We start from the raw sequence: 18856 nt of genomic DNA on the forward strand, positions 1-18856 counted from the left end.
CTTCGGCTCAGGTCATGATCTTGGAGTCCCGGGATCGAGTCCCACATCGGGCTTCCTGCTCGGCAGGGAGTCTGCTTCTCCCTCTGACCCTCCTCCCTCTCATGCTGTTTCTCATTCTCTCTCTCTCAAATAAATAAATAAAATCTTTAAAAAAAAAAAAAAAAAAAAAAACATTATAAAGGAAGAAAAATCTTTTTTCGTTCTATTCTAGGTTCCCAGCTGGGTCTCTGTAACAAGACAGATTAACAAGAGAAAAACAAGTTTATTGACATACATATTACATATATATATATATGAGAGAAATGCCTGGATGAGTAACTCAAAGGTGTGGTTAGAAGTTAGGTTATATAGGATGCTTGGGTGGTCAGATGGTTGAGCGTCTGCCTTCGGCTCAGGTCATGATCTTGAGGTCTTGGGATCGATCCCCACGTTGGGCTCCCAGCTCAGCAGGGGGTTTGCTTTTCCCTCTCCCCCTGCCTCTCCCCCTGCTTGTGCTCGGTCTCAATCTCTCTCAAATGAATAAATAAAATCTTAAAAAAAAAAAAAGTTATATAGGTAGCATCCTAACAAATTTTTAGAGAAGTGATAAGACAAAGGAAAAAGACCTTGAGTGTCTAGGGGTGGCAAATTGTGGGAAGGCAATATATGTGAAACTAATGGTAGATAAAGACTAGCTAGTAAAGTTTGTTATGTAGAACCCTCTGGTGCCATCTCTAGGCTGATAAGGTTTGTCTCCTATGATTAACTTTTGTCCTTACTGGTGAAGAGGGAAGGAGGATACCTTTGTAAATTTATGTCCTGCTTTTAGGCAAATAGAGGGAGGGCAGAGAGCTTTTCTTTTATCTGCTTCTTAATTTCATTCTGCTCAAAATAATCCTATGCCAAAGTGGCATATGTGAGGTGGCAAATTCTGCTATCCTTCACCACATTAAAAAAACAACAAAAGGGCGCCTGGGTGGCTCAGTTGGTTAAGCGACTGCCTTCAGCTCAGGTCATGATCCCAGGTCCCGGGATCGAGTCCCGCATCGGGCTCCCTGCTCTGCGGGGAGCCTGCTTCTCCCTCTCCCACTCCCCCTGCTTGTGTTCCCTCTCTCGCTGTGTCTCTCTCTGTCAAATAAATAAATAAAATCTTTAAAAAAAAAAAAAAAACAACAACAACAACAAAAAACCTCCAGCCTTACTTCACATCATCAAAAGTTAACTCAGATGGATCATGGACTTTAAGGGCTAAAATTAAATTCTAGAAGAAAACGTCTGAGAAAATCATTGTGATCATAGATTAGAGAAAGATTTCATAAGTTAAACACAAAAAGCACAAAGTATAAAAGAAAAAAAATGATTTCATCAAAATAAAATTTCTCTTTTAAAGACAGAGTAGGGGTGCCTGGTTGGCTCAGTCGGTGGAGCATGTGACTGTTGATCTCAGGGTCATGAGTTCAAGCCCCATGTTGGGCATAGAGCTTATTCTTTAAAAAAAAAAAAAAAAGCCTAGCAGAAAATAGAAGTTTAAGAAAATAATTTGAGTGTGGGATATATGAAGAATGCCATAATTCAACAATAAGAAGGCAACCCGGTTTAAAAATGGGGAAGAGGGCGCCTGGGTGGCTCAGTTGGTTGAGCGACTGCCTTCGGCTCAGGTCATGATCCTGGAGTCCCGGGATCGAGTCCTGTATCGGGCTCCCTGCTCAGCGAGGAGCCTGCTTCTCCCTCTGACCCTCTCCCCTCTCATGTACTCTCATTCTCGCTCTCTCAAATGAATAAATAAATCTTTAAAAAAATAAATAAATAAAAATGGGGAAGAGATGTGAACAGACTCTTCGCTAAAGAAGATATGGGGTTGGCAAAGATGTTCAACATCAGTTATTAGGGAAATGCAAATGAAAACCATAAGGTACCACTACACAACTATTTAGCATGGCTGATCTTGAAAAAGTGTGATGAAATCAAATGCTAGTGAGGATGTGGAGCAACGGGAGTTCATATATTACTGATAGGAATGTAAGATGGTGAAACCACTTTGAAACAGTTTGATTTTTTTTTTTTAATTAAACATACGTTTATCATAATGACAGCCATTTCACCTCTGAAATGGATCCATATGTCCACATCAGGACTTGTACGTGAATGTTTATATCAGCTCTATTTGTAATAGCTAAAAATTGGAAACCCAGATAACCTGGATATTATCAACAGTAAGTAGATAAATAAATTGTGGTTTATTTATACAGTGGTGTGTGTAGTGCTCAGCAACAAAAATGAACAATGTATTGGCATACCAGTGTGCAGTGTTGTAAAGCTGTAATTTTAAAAATTGCTTAAGATTTTATTTATTTATTTTTGCTAGAGAGAGAGAGCAAGCACGAACGGGGGTGAGGGGCAGAGGGAGAAGCAGACTACCCACTGAGCAGGGAGCCCACCGTGGTGCTCGATCCCAGGATCATGACCCAAGCTGAAGGCAGATGCTTAACGGACTGAGCCACCCAGGCACCCCTTAAATTTTTTTTTTTAAGTTAAAAATCCCTTAATTTTTTATTCCTGGTACCACTACCACAATTTACAGGGCAATATACCTGATGTAATGAAAAGAAAAAGAAAAAGACAAAGTTACAACAGATAAAAGACCTCAGGAATGTACATCTAATTGACACTACATTGCATTAATCAATAGCTGCACTTTTTGCAAACTGTGGCTATGACAGTCCTGAACAAGAAGGGTTTCCAGTTTAAGCTGCAGTAACTATTCTGACTATGGATCATCGTTCCTTCTGTGGCAGATTTTTACAGTTCCTCTAACGCATTTAGGACAACTGCCTCAAAGTTACCTGCAGCTTTCCTGACAACTCCTCGTTCGCTCTCCTGCTAAGAACTGTAGCCCTTTTCTTCTGAATTTTTTTAGAACCTTCTGCTACCCATATCCACCACTTCACCACCGGATCCGTAACCACCACCATAGGGACTGCCCAAGCTTCTTCCACCAAAACTGCCCCCCTTCATGGGTCCATAATTTGATTGCTGTTGTCCACTATAATTTCCAAAATCATTATAGTTCCCACCATCACCATAGTTACCACCTCCAAAATTTCCTCCTTCATTGTAACCATCATATCCTCCACCACCACCTCCTATCCGCATCCTTGGTTTCCATATCCTGGTCCACCACCACCATGGTGGTCCACCACTACTAATGCAATGTAGTGTCCTGTACTACTATAACCAGGACCACCACCATAGTTGCCACCATCACCTCCAAATCCATTATATCCACCATCACCTCCTCCATTAACTACCTGTGCTGCCACCACCTCCGCCATCATAACCTCCTCTTCCACCCAAGTTTCCTCCATGACCCATGAAGTTGCCAGATCCACCTCCGTGACCTCTTTGTGATCCAGCAGATTGCATTTCTTGTTTAGAAAGGGCCTTTTTCACTTCACAGTTATGCCCGTTAATAGTGTGGTATTTCTGAACAATTTTATCAACTGTATCATGATCATCAGAAGTTACAAAAGCAAATCCTCTCTTTTTTCCACTCTGCCTGTCTTTCATAACTTCTGTGGTTTCAATCTTGCCATGCTTTTCAGAGTAATTTCTCAAATTATATTCTTCTGTATCTTCTTTAATACCACCAACAAAAATTTTCTTCACTGTTAGAATCTTCTCTAGAAACAGCTCTCTTTGGTTCCACTACACGCCCATCAACCCTGTGTGGTCAGGCAAACATTGCTGCATCCACCTCTTCAACACAAGAGGAAGTCACAAAACCAAAACCCCTGGAACGTTTTGTTTGGGGGTCTCTCATCACCACACAATCTGTAAGTGTACCCCATTTTTCAGATGTTCTCTAAAACTATTATCAGTAGTTTCAAAGCTCAAACTACCAATAAACAGTTCTCTCAACTGCTCTGGTTCCTTTGGATCATGGCCCTCCATTTTGAGACCGGACTTGCCTCTTCCAACACGAGTTCAATATGGGACCAAGAGGAGGCGACCCCTTAAATTTTTTTATAGTCTGTTGGGTGTGACCTGGTATTTCCCCATCTTAATTTGCATTTTCCTAATTACTAGTAGAAGATAAGCTTCTTTTATTATTGGCCTTTTGGGTTTCTACTTACGAGTCTTTGCCAACTTTTCTATTGAGTTATCTTTTTCTTTTTGTTTTATAATTATTTGTATATATCAGGTACCAATTATTTGTCATATATGTATGTTTCAAATAATTTTTTTCCCAATCTATAGCTTTTATTTTATTTTTTTAAAGATTTTATGATTTTATTTATTTATTTGACAGAGAAACAGCGAGAGCAGGAACACAAGCAGGGGGAGTGGGAGAGGGAGAAACAGGCTTCCCGCTGAGCAGGGAGCCCGATGTGGGACTCGATTCCAGGACTCTGGGATCATGACCTGAGCCGAAGGCAGCCGCTTAACGACTGAGCCACCCAGGCGCCCTATGGCTTACATTTTAACTTCACAATTTTTTTTACAGATTTTTATTTATTAGAGAGAGAGAGAGGGCAGGTGGGAGGGGCAGAGGGAGAGGGAGACACAGACTCCCTGCAGAGCAGGGAGCCTGATGCAGGGCTCATTCTAGGACCCTGTATTTTTTACTGTATAGAAGTTTTAAGTTTTAAATTATAAATTTTAAAGTCATCAAAAGTTACAATCTTTTTTTATTCTGGTTTCTGCTTCTGGTTCTTATCTAATAAGTCCTTCATTATGCTGAGGTCATAAGAGTTGCATATTTGCTTCTGAAATTTTAAGAATTTTCTTTTCGGGCGCCTGGGTGGCTCAGTTGGTTAAGCGACTGCCTTCGGCTCAGGTCATGATCCTGGAGTCCCGGGATCGAGTCCCGCGTCGGGCTCCCTGCTCGGCGGGGAGTCTGCTTCTCCCTCTGACCCTCCTCCCTCTCATGCTGTCTGTCTCTCATTCTCTGTGTCTCAAATAAATAAAATCTTAAAAAAAAAAAAAATTAAAAAAAAAAGAATTTTCTTTTCAAATGTAGGTTTTTAATCCATATGGAATTTATGTTTGTGTGGGGTTCTGACTCTTTTTCTCTATAGAGAACTAGTTGCTCTAAAACATTTGTTATTGAATATGAATTATGTCTCCTAATGTGATCAAGTTTTTGGATATGTGTGGGTTTGTTCTATGATCTCTATTCTTTTCCATTGGTCTGCTCAATTTCCACATATATTTTTTTTTAATAAAAAAAGCATTTATTTGGAGTCTCAGAATGGCAGTTTGGGGAAGACACATTTGGGCAGCAACCCAAATAGTCCCCCCTTAGGGAACCCAAAAATCAAGAGTTTATAAAGACAGGGGCGCCTGGGTGGCTCAGTCGTTAAGCATCTGCCTTTGGCTCAGGTTATGATCCCAGAGTCCTAGCGGGAAGCTTGCTTCTCCCTCTCCCACTCCCCCTGCTTGTGTTCCCTCTCTCGCTGTCTCTCTCTGTCAAATAAATAAATAAAATCTTAAAAAAAATAAGTTTATAAAGACAAAAGGGAATGCTTTTATATATTGTTTACGAAGAATTTCGTTTGGTGTTGGTGGCAGAAAACTAACTTTGGCTGAAAATAATTGGTTCTTAAGGCTTTCAGTAAGCAGAATCTCTTACTGTACCAAGTTGCAGGTGTTTGGGCTGAGTCCTTAGAATATTTACAGTTTGTTTCAGTTCAAAGTTCATGGTTCCACCTGGTGAGGACATGATAAGGTCCATCTCCTAAATGGCCAGAAGCTAAGCAGAGTCGGGCCTGGTTAGTACTTGGATGGGAGACCCCCTGGGCCATTTTAAAACCCCTTGACAGAAGCGACCCTGTTTCATTTCACCTTTCATCAAATAATCAGTCAGTATTCATTCCACATGTCTTAATTACTATGCAAGAAGCCTCTACTAGTAGGGCAATCTCCACCTGTTCATTTTATTCAGACTCCATTGACATTTTTGTTGTAAATTGCATTGAATTTTTAGATTAACATGGAGTGAACTGGCTTTTTTGCAGTATTGAGTCTTATAGCCGGAGGTATTTTCTCTAACTCCATTTGTTTGGGTTTTTAATATTCTTCAGTAGTGTTGTTTTTTTTTTTTAAAGATTTTATTTATTCATTTGACAGAGAGAGACACAGCGAGAGCGGGAACACAAGCAGGGGGAGTGGGAGAGGGAGAAGCAGGCCTCCCGCAGAGCACGGAGCCCGATGCCGGGCTCGATCCCAGGACCCCGGGACCATGACCTGAGCTGAAGGCAGACGCTTAATGACTGAGCCACCCAGGCGCCCCCCTTCAGTAGTGTTTTATATAACCTTTTCATTAAAGATCTTTTTCTTTGTTTGATTTGTCTCTAGGCAGTATTGGTTGTTATTGTATATGGGTTCCCTTTTTCTATTTTTGTTAGAATATAGATACGCTGTTGATTTAATACATTGATTTTCATTTCAGCTGAGCTCTTTTTGCTGCTAAATGGTTAGTCCTTAGATTTTCTTGGATTCTGCAGGGTCATTACTAAATTTAGAACAGTTTTGTCTTGCTTTCTAGTTCTTTTCCTTTTTTGCATCCTACTTCTTTTGTCTAAGCCCTCCAATTTAATATTGAATAGAGGCACTGATGGTGAGCTTCTTTTTGTCATTCCTGACTCTAATGGATATTCTTTTTTCCTGTTAAACTCAGTAATAATAATACTAGCTGCAGCTTATTAAGTTGCATGTTTTGTGCCAGCGATTTGTTTCTAATTTTCATAATATCTTGCAAGGCACGTCTAGTTATCCCCATTTTATAGGTCAGGTTTAAAGAGGTAGAGCTGTTTGCCAGTTACATGATTAGTGAGTAGAAAGCCAGCAAATCAGTCACTGTTAGTCCTTGTGCTTTACATCAAGGAAAATCTCTTAGCGAATAGTAAAAAGTTGTGCTACAATGAAATACTGACATTTTCTTTATCTGAATTCTGCTTTGTGCTGCAGAAACAGCACATACTCCCTCAATACTCACCATCCACAGACCTTACTTACTGTTTCTTTTTAGTCCTGTTGTTATGAATGAATGCTATTGTTGTGTTTTAGTCTTAATTGTGACTTAATTCAGAGAATGTCTTACTCACTGCATAAGCAGGTTTACCTGTCAGAATCACCAGCAGCTTCCTTTTCTATATCTCATTTTTGTATTTTTGGACATTTGATGTCGTTTTATTTGCCATCCAGATGTGGGAAATGTCTTGGAAATTTAAAGCCTCATCATCCCCGCTCATGTAAACTATTGAGAAATTTCCTTATGGAAGATTTAAACATAAATACAATAGAGAATAGTCTAATGAACCACCATGAATCCACTATCCAGTTTCAACACAATCTCCCCCCACACTTTTTTTTGTTATTGTTGTTATTGAAGTTGGAATATTTTAAAGCAAATCCACATATGTCATTTCACCTGCAAATAATTCAGGATGCATATAAAACTAGTAAGGACTTTTAAAAAAAAACCACTGTGACCTTTTCATATTTCACAAAATTAACAGTAATACTTAATGTCATTCAAAACCCAGTTCATGGGACGCCCGGGTGGCTCAGTCGTTAAGCGTCTGTCTTCAGCTCGGGTCATGGTCCCAGGATCCTGGGATCGAGCCCCGCATCGGGCTCCCTGCTCAGCGGGAAGCCTCCTTCTTCCTCTCCCACTCCCCCTGCTTGTGTTCCCTCTCTCGCTGTGTCTCTCTCTGTCAAATAAATAAATAAAATCTTTTTAAAAAAACCACAAAACCCCACAAAATCTAGTTCATGTTTGGTTTTCCAATTGTCTTCAAGGTATCGTTTTTTATAATTGTGGAATATGGACCCAAACAGGGTCCATGCATTTAAACTTCTTTTTGGTTGAACAAATTGTAAGAGCCAGAGATATCCTTAGTGTTTATTTGGGGCTGCTGTGGTTGAATTTTTATGTGATGCAATCTAGAAGAACTAGAGGACTTTTATTGGAATTATGATACTTCTTATTTTAAAACTTCTTGACTTGCTTTGCTTGCAGTTACGAAGATCTGAACACATCCTAGTTATGTGACCCAAAGAATAGCTAATATTCTCAGTTAACCCTAAGTTCAATTTTCAAGGGTTTGTTTTGTTGTAAAGCTCAGTTAAGCCTCCATATACTAAGCATGGAGGGACCTGAAAATTCCCAGTTGCCTATTTTTCTCATTATTGTCATCTCTTAGTTTATGTAGTTCAGTATGAGAATGACTATTTTAAAAATATCTGATAATCCATATGTGGATATTAAAGACATTTTATGGCGCCTGGGTGGCTCAGTCAGTTAAGCATCTATATTTGACTCAGGTCATGGTTCCAGGGTTCTGGGATTGAGCCCTGCATCAGGCTCCCTGCTTCTCCCTCTGCCCCTCCCCCCCGCTCTTGCAAAAATAAATAAAATCTTAAAAAAAAAATAAAGACATTTTAGAAAATGCGGATGAGTAAAACTATATAAAGAAGAAAATAAATATCACCTGTAATCTCATTCCTAAGAGAGAGATACTTGTTAAATTTTTGTTATATTTTTAATCTATTATCTTTTCATAGATATTTATAGTTAATATCATAATGTATATATAGTTTTGCATAAGATTTTTGTCTGGACTATCACAAATCATTCCCTTGTCATTAAAAAAAAATTTATAAACACATCATGAAAATAACTTCCATTCATTTGTTTGAATTTGTCATCAGTTTAATTATTCCTATTGGCTATTTATTCCCAGATTTTTCTCTTTTATAAATAATGTTTGTGAACATTTTTAGGTACAAATGTTTTACTATTTGTGATTATTGAAGAATGAGATTTCAATGAAAGTTTGCATTTTAAAATGCATAGAGTAGTACCTAGGCCATAGAAAGTACTCAAAAAGATTTTGGCAAATGCAACTTGCTTTGATATTATCACTTAGTGTGACTTGGGGGGTCTTAACATTACTTTATATGGACTTAGCTAATGATTCTTTAAGAGAATAATTTTGTGACGGAACATCAGGACTCAGATATATTACAGTCTGTCCCATCTTATGCCCTTTCTGATCCTCTCTCCAGCTCTTGATCCAGCTCCGGCTACCACCTCATTTCTCTTTACAGCAAAATTATTTGAAAGAGTTATCTATTCTTGCTATCACCAATTTCTCTCCCTTTTTCTCTCTTGAACCCACTTCATTAAGGCTTTTACCCTACCTGCTCTCTATTCCTAAATCCTGTAATTGGTTGTAAATTCTTATCTTACTGACCTGTCAAGTATTTGACATTGTTTTTGACTTTTCCTCTATATGTTTTTTTCACTTGGCTTCCAAGACATTACACTTTCTTTTTTCACTTGCCATTCCTTCTTAGTTTCCTTTGCTGGTTCTCCTGGCGTTTTTTCTTTTTTTAGATGAAAAAAATTTCAAAAATGCCAAGTAAATACAATATTATAATGAATCTACCCCCTGTACATTCTACTATTTTTGTTTAATCTATACTACATGTCAGGCTCCCTGCTCAGCAGAGAGTCTGTTTCTCCCTCTCTCTCTCCCTCTCTCTCTCAAATAAATAAAATCTTTTAAAAAAAGAACGAACTCTGCCTAATCCCAGGTCACAAAGATTTACTCCTTTGTTTTCTTCCAAACATTTTATAGTTTGACATTTTACATTTAGACCAGCAATCTATTTGTGTAAGGTTTAGGTTGATACTCATTTATTTTTGTATATGGATGTCCAGTGGTTTCTATGCCATTTTTTTTTTTTTTAAGATTTTGTTTATTTATTTGACAGAGAGAGACACAGCGAGAGAGGGAACACCAGCAGGGGGAATGGGAGAGGGAGAAGCAGGCTTCCCGCCTAGCAGGGAGCCCGATGTGGGGCTCTATCCCAGGACCCTGGGATCATGACCTGAGCCGAAGGCAGACGCTTCACGACTGAGCCACCCAGGTGCCACCTCTATGCCATTTGTTAAAAAGATTGTCTTTTCTCCATTAAATTGTTTTTGTACCTTTGTAAAATAAATCAGTTGGTATATTTATATGGATTTCTTTTTTTTTAAGATTTTATTTATTTGACAGAGAGAGAGATAGCGAGAGCAGGAACACAAGCAGGGGGAGTGGGAGAGGGAGAAGCAGGCCTCCCTCTGAGCACAGAGCCTGATGCAGGGCTTGATCCCAGGACCCCGGGATCATGACCTGAGCCAAAGGCAGACACTTAACAACTGAGCCACCCAGGCACTCCTGGATTTCTGGATTTCTATTCTATTCCACTGATCTATGTTCTTTTTTTTTTTTTTTTTTTAAATATTTTATTTATTTATTTGAGAGAGAGAGAATGAGATACAGAGAGCATGAGAGGGAGGAGGGTCAGAGGGAGAAGCAGACTCCCTGCCGAGCAGGGAGCCCGATGCGGGACTCGATCCCGGGACTCCAGGATCATGACCTGAGCCGAAGGCAGTCGCTTAACCAACTGAGCCACCCAGGCGCCCCTGATCTATGTTCTTTCCCATCACTGATTCTGTACTGTCTTGATTATTGTAACTTTATAGTAAGTCTTAATATTGGGTACTCTGATTTCTACAAATTATTCTTCAAAATTATTTTGGCTATTTTGCTTTTTTGCTTCTCCATATAAATATTAGAGTTAATTTGTTATGTCTACAAAAAAATCCTACTGGGATTTTGAATTAGAATTGTACCAAATCTATAGATCAGTTTGGGGAAATTTGATTTGGCAGTGTTGAATTTATGTCCTACAATCTTGCTAAACAGATTTACTAGTTCTAGGGTTTCCCGGGGGTCTGGGGTGGTTCCTTAGTATTTTATATGTGTGCAATTTTATTGTCTGTGAAGAGAAATAGTTTTTATTTCTTCTTCGCCAATCTGTATGCCTTTTATTTCTTTCTCTTTGCTTATTGTACTGGCTAGGGCTTTCACTATGATGTTGAATAGTAATGGTTTACAGTGGACAACCTTGTCTTGTTTCTGATTTTAGGGGGAAGGCATCAGTCTTTTTTTTTTTTTTTTTTAAGATTTTATTTACTTATTATTTTAATTTTTAGAAAAGATTTATTTGAGAGAGAACGAGAACGTGAGTGGGGGGAGGGGCAGAGGGAGAGGGAGAAGCAGACTCCCTACTGAGCAGGGAGCTTGCTGTGGGGCTCAATTCCAGGACCCTGGGATCACGACCAGAGCTGAAGGCAGATGCTTAACTGACTGAGCCACCCAGGCACCCTGCTGTGGGTTTTGACTCATATGTAAAGTCATGTATCCACTATTAAAGTACCATACCAAGTAGTTTATTCTATTTGCCTTCAACCTGCCTAAGTATAAGTTATCATATTTGAAGTTTCTAATATATTTGAACAACTTTTTTTTTTAAGAATTTTATTTGAGAGGGAGAGAGCCTGTGCATGAGCGTGGGCATGAGGGGGCAGAGGGAAGGGGAGAGGTAGGCTCCCCAGTGAGTAGGAAGCCTGAGTTGGGGTTGATCCCAGGACCCTGGGATCATGACCTGAGCCAAAGGCAGACGCCTAACCAACTGAGCCACCCAAGCACCCCTGAACAACCTGTCTTTTAATTGGCATTTTTAGACCATTTACATTTAATGTAATTATTGATATGTTTAGCATTAAGTCTACTATTTTATTGTTTTTTTCTTTGTTCTTCCTATTTTTAATCCTCTGATGGTATCCTTTTCCTGCCTTTTGAGTCATTTGAACATTTTGTGATATTCCATTTTAATCATTTAACTTTATCTATTAGGTTTTGACTATACCTTTTTATGTAGATTTTATTGGCTGTGTAGGGATCTCTCTTTTTTTTTTCAATATACACACCTAACTTTTAATGGTCTACTTAGAATTAATACTTTGCCAATTTAGGTAGAATGTTGAAACCTTACTACCATATAGGTTCTTGTCCTGTCCCCCCCTTAATATTGTAGTTGTCTTATCTATTACATTTATCGACATACAGTGAAAATTCCTTGAGATCATCCTACAATTTTTCGTTTGCAAACATCAAACATTTCAAAGAACTCAAGAGGAGGAGAATAGTATATTATAGTAACCAGATATTTAACATTTATATTTTTCTTTCTTTGTTCCTGGTGTTCCAAGTTTAGTTGTATTATTTCCCATCTTTCTGAAGAACTTTTTTTGGCCATTCTTTTAGAATAGGTCTGTTAGCAGTGAATTCTCTTGGTTTTCCTTTATCTGAGAATGTCTATGTCATCTTCATTCCTTAAGGATATTTACTCTGGGGGCGCCTGGGTGGCTCAGCCGTTAGGCGTCTGCCTTCGGCTCAGGTCATGATCCTGGGGTCCTGGGTCGGGCCCCACATCGGGCTCCCTGCTCCGTGGGAAGCCTGCTTCTCCCTCTCCCACTCCCCCTGCTTGTGTTCCCTCTCTCGCTGTGTCTCTCTCTGTCAAATAAATAAAATCTTAAAAAAAAAAAAAAAGTATTTCCTCTGGATATAGAAAGCTGTGTTTCCTTTCAGCACTTTCAAATGTTGTTTTAGGCGTGCCTGGTTGGCTCAGTCGTTAAGTATTTACCTTTGGCTTGGGTCATGATCCCAGAGGGTCCTGGGATCGAGCCCCTCATCGGGCTCCCTGCTCCGCGGGAAGCCTGCTTCTCCCTCTCTCACTCCCCCTGCTTGTGTTCCCTCTCTCGCCGTGTCTCTCTCTGTCAAATAAATAAATAAAATCTTTTAAAAATAAAAAATTAAAATGTTTTATTTCCTTCTAGTTCCCTTTCTGATAAGAAATATAGACATTCAGATCATTGTTTCCTTAATAGATAATACATCATTTTTCTCTGGTTGCTTTCAAGATTTTTTTCTTTGTTTTTAGTTTTTAGCTGTGAGATTATTATAAATCCAGGAGTGGATTTTGTTTTATTTATCCTATTTGGGGATTGCTGAGCTTCTTGACTGTATATGTTTGTGTCTTTTGTCAAATATGTGAAATTTTAAACCATTATTTCTTCAAATATTTCACCACTCTTTCTCCTCTCCTTTTGGAGCACTGATGGCCCAAATATTAGACATTTTGGTATTGCCCTACAGATCTTTGATGATTGTTCTTTTTCCCCCCAGTCTTTTTTCTCTTTATTGTTCAGATTTGATATTGATTCCTACTTGATATTGCTATTGAGATTTGACCTCTCTTCAAATTTATCTGTCTTCAGTTTGAATTTGATCTGTCTGAAAATTAACTGGATTCTTCTGTCATCTTTGTTCTGCTGTTGAACCCATGGAATATTTATATTTTGATTGTTACATTTTTCAGTTCTAAAATTTCCATTTGGTTCTTCTTTATATCATCTATTTTTTCTTAAAATATTCTTTCTTGCCATTAGTTTCAGGAATATTTCCCTAATTTTTAGAGAAATATTTTCTTTCTTTTTTTTTTTTAAATAAGGTTATTGTTTTAATCATGGATAAGGATAGGTCAATATAGGCATTTATCACGCTTAAACATAATTCTCAAGTGACAGATTATCTTTCTAGCTCCACGAAGTCTTTTTGAATACTTTTTTTTTTTAATTGTAGTATAGTTGACAGTGTTACATTAGTTTCAGGTGTACAACATAGTGAATAGACAAGTCTATACCTTATACTGTGCTGTTGGAGCATTTTTATAATAGCTGTTTTAGTAGCTGTCAGATTTCCTATATCTGTGTCATCTCAGTGTTGTATCTGGTCATTTCTTTTCCTATGCAAATTGAAATTATCTTGGGTTTTTTTGGATGCCAAGAAATTTTTGGATTGCATCCTGGAAAATATGAATATTATGTTACAAGGGTCTGGGTCTGGTTTAAATGCCATGGTGAATGTTGACTTTTTTTTTTTTTTTAAGATTTTATTTATTTATTTGAGAGAGAGAGAATGAGTACATGAGAGGGGGGAGGGTCAGAGGGAGAAGTAGACTCCCTGCCGAGCAGGGAGCCCGATGCGGGACTCGATCCTGGGACTCCAGGATCATGACCTGAGCCGAAGGCAGTCGCTCAACCAACTGAGCCACCCAGGCGCCCGTGAACGTTGACTTTTATTTTAGCAGACATTTGATCTGGTTTGGTTCAGCTTGCAGGTTCTGTCCAGCCTTCAGTGGATGGTGATTCCAAAGTCATTTGAGTTTTCTAAGCTTTTGCAGTGCTATTTAGATTTTTTGGCAGGTGTGCTACTCATTAACCCATCTGGGACTTGACAGGTGGTTATTTCATAGTTCAGAGTGGCTTTATTAGGAGATACATGCTGAATTATTTTATGTGTGAAGGGTCATTATGAGAACATCTCAGATAGCTCTGAAAAAAATTTACACACATGGGTGCATGCACACATATGTACTAAACCTGAATATGAATCCAGGTGGCTGTTTTACTATTTTTACAAAATCTCTGTATGTTAGAAATTTCTTAAAAATTGGAGGCAAAAAAGAAATAAAGGTCAAAACATGCCGTTGCTCTTCTTAAGAACTCCCAGTGGTCTCTCATCTCAAGTGAGATTGCCTCTCTAATGTAAAAGCCAGATTCCTGTCAGTGGTCTCTTTGGCCTTTTAGGATCAGCTTTCTAACCCCCTAATCGCTTCTCATCTCATTCAGAGTAAAAACCAGATCTTTTCTTTTTTTCTTCTGTATGACCCTTAATAAATCTGTCTCATATTCCTAGAGCTTATCATAGTGTCTGGCCCATAGTAAGAACACAGCACACAATGAATATATTTTTGAATGAACGATTAGTTGTCTTTGCGACAGGTTTTATTGTTTTCCTCAGGATGCCTGGACCCCTACCCATGTATTATTTTGTGCTACTGAAGACCTTGTGCCACTTATAATGTCCATTAGTTCTTGTAGCAATGGAAATTATTACTACCTTTCCTTGGGCTCTTAAAAATCAGGACCTGAGGTCACTTAATATGTCTTCTGTCTCAGAGTCATGCATACTTTTTAAAGATTTTTAGTTATTTATTTTTAGAGAGAGAAAGAGAGAGAGCGCTAGTGGGGGGAGGAACAGAGGGAGAGGGACAAGCAGACTCCCCGTTGAGCACAGAGCTAGAGCTGGAGCTGGAGAGGGGCTTCCTCCCATGACCCTGAGTTCATGACCTGAGCCCAAACCCAGAGTCATGCTTAATCTACTGAGCCACCCAGGTGCCCCAGAGCCATGCATACTTTTAAGAACTATTACTCTTCCTTCCTGGTGTCTTTCGTACCACTTCCTTTTTAAAAATCTATTTATCCTCATCCACATACTTATACTCTATTCTCATCCTTTTTCATCAGTTTTATCAGTAAGATGCCTTCACAGTTTCCTCGTTCCCCCATTTTATAGCCAGTCTCTTCACCATCCTTGTGGAACACACATGGAAGGAGGAACAGATAGCTACTGGTATTCTGTGTTGCCCACCTTCTTCCCCCAAGTGAAAAATGATTTCATTAAATATAGCTCACTGGAAAGAAAATTCTGTTTCTAGGTTTGGTCTTAATTTCTGAAGTCTAGCCTAGTAGCTTTTAAGCAAAGACCGTTTCTCTCTCCTTGGTTATTTTACAGGTGAGAAAAAGGCAAAATAGATTTAAAAGTGAACTTTTAACTCCATATATATCTGCAACTCATTATTCTTCTCTTATTTAATAAGCCTTTATTTTGGCATCTCTACATATGCAGCAGAAAGGAACTGCTGCTGTATCTTTAAAAGCTATCCTCAGAGCAGTGTGGAGGCAGGCATGTCGCTGAAGTGCTTGAATGAGAGCGAAAAGAGGAGTTGGGAGGGGGTGCTCTTGCAGCCTGCATATGTGTGTGTGTGAGAGAGAGAGAGAGAGAGACTGTTGGCAGAGCTCTAGGTGACATCTCTCCAGCTGGGCCGTGGTCTGCTTCAGGGCTGCTTGTCAGAGCAGTTAGCCTGCTGGAGACGCAGCAGCAAGGATCAGTAGCATTTCATTCAAGGGTGAAGGGGGCAAGAGGGGACCGTGGGTGGGGCAAGAGGCACAGGTTTCCCAGAAGGAATTTCTTCCTGCAAAATTCCGGCAGAACAGATTCTTACAATGAGGTCTCCATTAATAATGTGAGCTTGCTGTTGGTTTAAGTGCAGATCCATCTGGGGTGAGTTTTGGATAATTTTCTTTCTTTATATAAAAGTCCTTGAACTCCATAGACTGGATAAGGAAGAAGCTAGAAAAATAGATACCTTTTTTATCTTGGCCAATGTAACTGTATAATACAAAGTAGGAAAATTAGAAAATTATCAGATGTTTTGTGGACATTTTCATTTGCTGATTTTTGCCTTTAAAATATTTTAAAAATTCGGTTTGATAGAACTTTTATTGTTTTCAGATTCTACCTCTGGCTATTTCTAGTGATGCTTCATTCAGCTTTAGCTTATGAGAATAGTGGTGATTTCTGTTTCTTTGGTGATGCTGTTGACGCACATTGCAGGAAGCAGGGAATCCCCTATAAATATCCTTCACTGTGTCATTCCACAGCTATCCACATCCGCTGGTGAATATGTCTCTGTGTCCTATGTCTTTATGTAACTGCCCCCTAGTCTTTAACTGTGATGATAAGAAATATGTCGCCTTTGCTGTGTCTAGGAAGCTTTTTTTGATTATAAACATCTTAGGAGCAATTTGTTCAGCCTTTTTACTGAAACATGCTTTTTGACGTACTGAGCTTTATCATTTATCATAAGAATTTCCTGTGGGTTTACTGCTTCTTATTTTGGATTACTTATTTGTTTCTTGCAATTGGCTTGTTTTTGTTTGCTGGCTTTGGTTTCTAAAGAGTGCAGAGATGGGATTCCCTCTGCCTCCAGTGACGTAGTGATTTTGTTTGCAGTCTTTTTTCTTCTGAGAGGGAGGGGACAGAGAGAAGGAAGAAGAAAATCCATCTGAAGTGGTGCGTTCTCCCATCTATGCCTTGATGATAACTGGGTTCCACTGAACAGAGCGGAAGCCAAAGTGGGATGTTGTTAAAGATAGCGATGCTATTTTGTATGTTTCCTTTTAGAATAGGTTGGGGCCAGAGTCGGGACTGCTGAAGCATAGTGCCCGAATTAACCCTATATGTCCTGCTGCTAATGAATTTTACCTAATTGCTTTTTCTAAATACGGAATGAAAAGGGGCTCATGAGCAGGTTTCTGGAACCTAGCATCCATGAGTAATTCTAGGTTGAGCTTTGGAATTTGGAATTTTTCTACCTTATTTGCACTGGTCCTGAGCAGGCAGTTTGATTTGTATGCTGTTTCTCAGACCTCAAAAATAGGTAGGTAGGTGAAATTCCTTGCCACTGTAGACTAAAACTCTCATTTTGAATGTATGAAGCTAGAACAAAGCTTTAGGAAGAAATTGTTAGATATCCTCTTGGGTGTGAACCTAATTTACCCTTTTCTGGATTAAGTAAGTAATGGGCTTCCAGTTCTTTTTTATGCAACTCCATTTAATACCACTGATCTCTGGAGGGCTGCCTGCAGAGGTCAGTGTGAAAAATTCAGCAGACTAGAGCTAGGAAAATTTAAGGTTTTTGCCTTTTGTCTGTGGATGTGTTTGGGTAGCATATGTGGAAAAGTACCTTTAAGAACTTGTTGGCTTTTCTGTCCTGACATTCTTTTCTGTTCTGTGCTCTCATTTATTCTAAGTTCTGTGTATGAAGGGTTAGGGTTAGGGTATGAGGTGAAAAGAGTAATATCTGCCAGACTTATATCCTAGTCCTATTTATTATAGTAGTTCAAATGTATCATATTATCAATTTATTACAAATATAAGTATTTCAAACTAACAAAATTATAATTTTATTTGGAGAGAAGTTGGGGGAGAAAAAGGAAGATAATCCTAGGGTAAACTGAGAGCATTCCAGAAGAATAACTTATTTTGAAGCTTGCCAGAGACTGGAGCTATAAGGGTTAAGAGAAATTCCACCATATCCTTGCATCTCAATATTGCAGCAAATAGGGCGCCTGGGTGGCTCAGTTGGTTAAGCGACTGCCTTCGGCTCAGGTCATGATCCTGGAGTCCCGGGATCGAGTCCCGCGTCGGGCTCCCTGCTCGGCGGGGAGCCTGCTTCTGCCTCTGACCCTCCCCCCTCTCATGCTGTCTGTCTCTCATTCTCTGTGTCTCAAATAAATAAAATCTTAAAAAAAAAATATTGCAGCAAATATATGGATAATTTCTTGCTAGCTTTTCAGGAAACCCCTGTGGTGGACAGCCCTTATTAATCGTTGCTGGGAGACTGCTCTGACGTCATTGGGAGCAGTTCCCCGTCTGCAGCGAGGACAGGAATAGCCATAGAGGGGGAAGAAAACTGCTGTGAAATTAAAAGATGACGGTTTTAACTTGGTTTTCCTTCCATTTGGGAGTGGGTGGGATCGACCTAAGTCTTTCTCAAATGTTTCAGACATTAGCAGTGGAAAAATTACTAAGAGGTCTTTTTATTTCAAGTGAAAGTGCCTTCTTTTATCATTTTTGTTTTCTAACTGTCAAGATTTTGGAAAAGGTCAAGGCAAGAAAAGCTGTTGAAAGGTGTTGGAGAAGTAAGATTTCAGTTTCTTTCTATCCTTCATTTCGCTTTTTTTTTTTTTAAGGGGGAGGGAAAGGTCAAGAACTGCTTTTGCAAATTATCCCTATTTGGGATAATTTAAAATGTGATATATGTCAAAAGAACTTCCTGGTAAAATTGATAGAGACTGTTTCTGTGCCTAAAACTTTTTTTTTAAAGATTTATTTATTTATTTGAGAGAGAGAGAGAGCATGAGCTGGGGGAGGGACAGAGGCAGAGGGAGAAGCAAACTCCCGGCTGAGCAGGGAGACAGATCCAGGGCTTGATCCCAAGGTCCTGGGATCATGACCTAAGCCGAAGGCAGATGCTTAACTGACTGAGCCACCCACGTGCCCCTGTG

The 18856-nt window shown here is 39.2% G+C and overlaps 1 protein-coding gene, 1 non-coding gene and 1 pseudogene across 2 annotated transcripts in view; 2 read left to right on the forward strand and 1 right to left on the reverse strand.

The window, feature by feature from the left end:
- R3HDM2 (R3H domain containing 2) overlaps window positions 1-18856 on the forward strand; it is a 160553-nt gene that overhangs the window by 77827 nt on the left and 63870 nt on the right.
- TRNAN-GUU lies at window positions 1383-1455 on the forward strand. Its single transcript has one exon. It is a non-coding gene; the product is annotated as a tRNA-Asn (tRNA).
- LOC123324875 lies at window positions 2893-3930 on the reverse strand (annotated as a pseudogene).

The sequence above is a fragment of the Neomonachus schauinslandi genome, chromosome 5, assembly GCF_002201575.2.
Source record: "Neomonachus schauinslandi chromosome 5, ASM220157v2, whole genome shotgun sequence".
Taxonomy (NCBI): domain Eukaryota; kingdom Metazoa; phylum Chordata; class Mammalia; order Carnivora; family Phocidae; genus Neomonachus; species Neomonachus schauinslandi.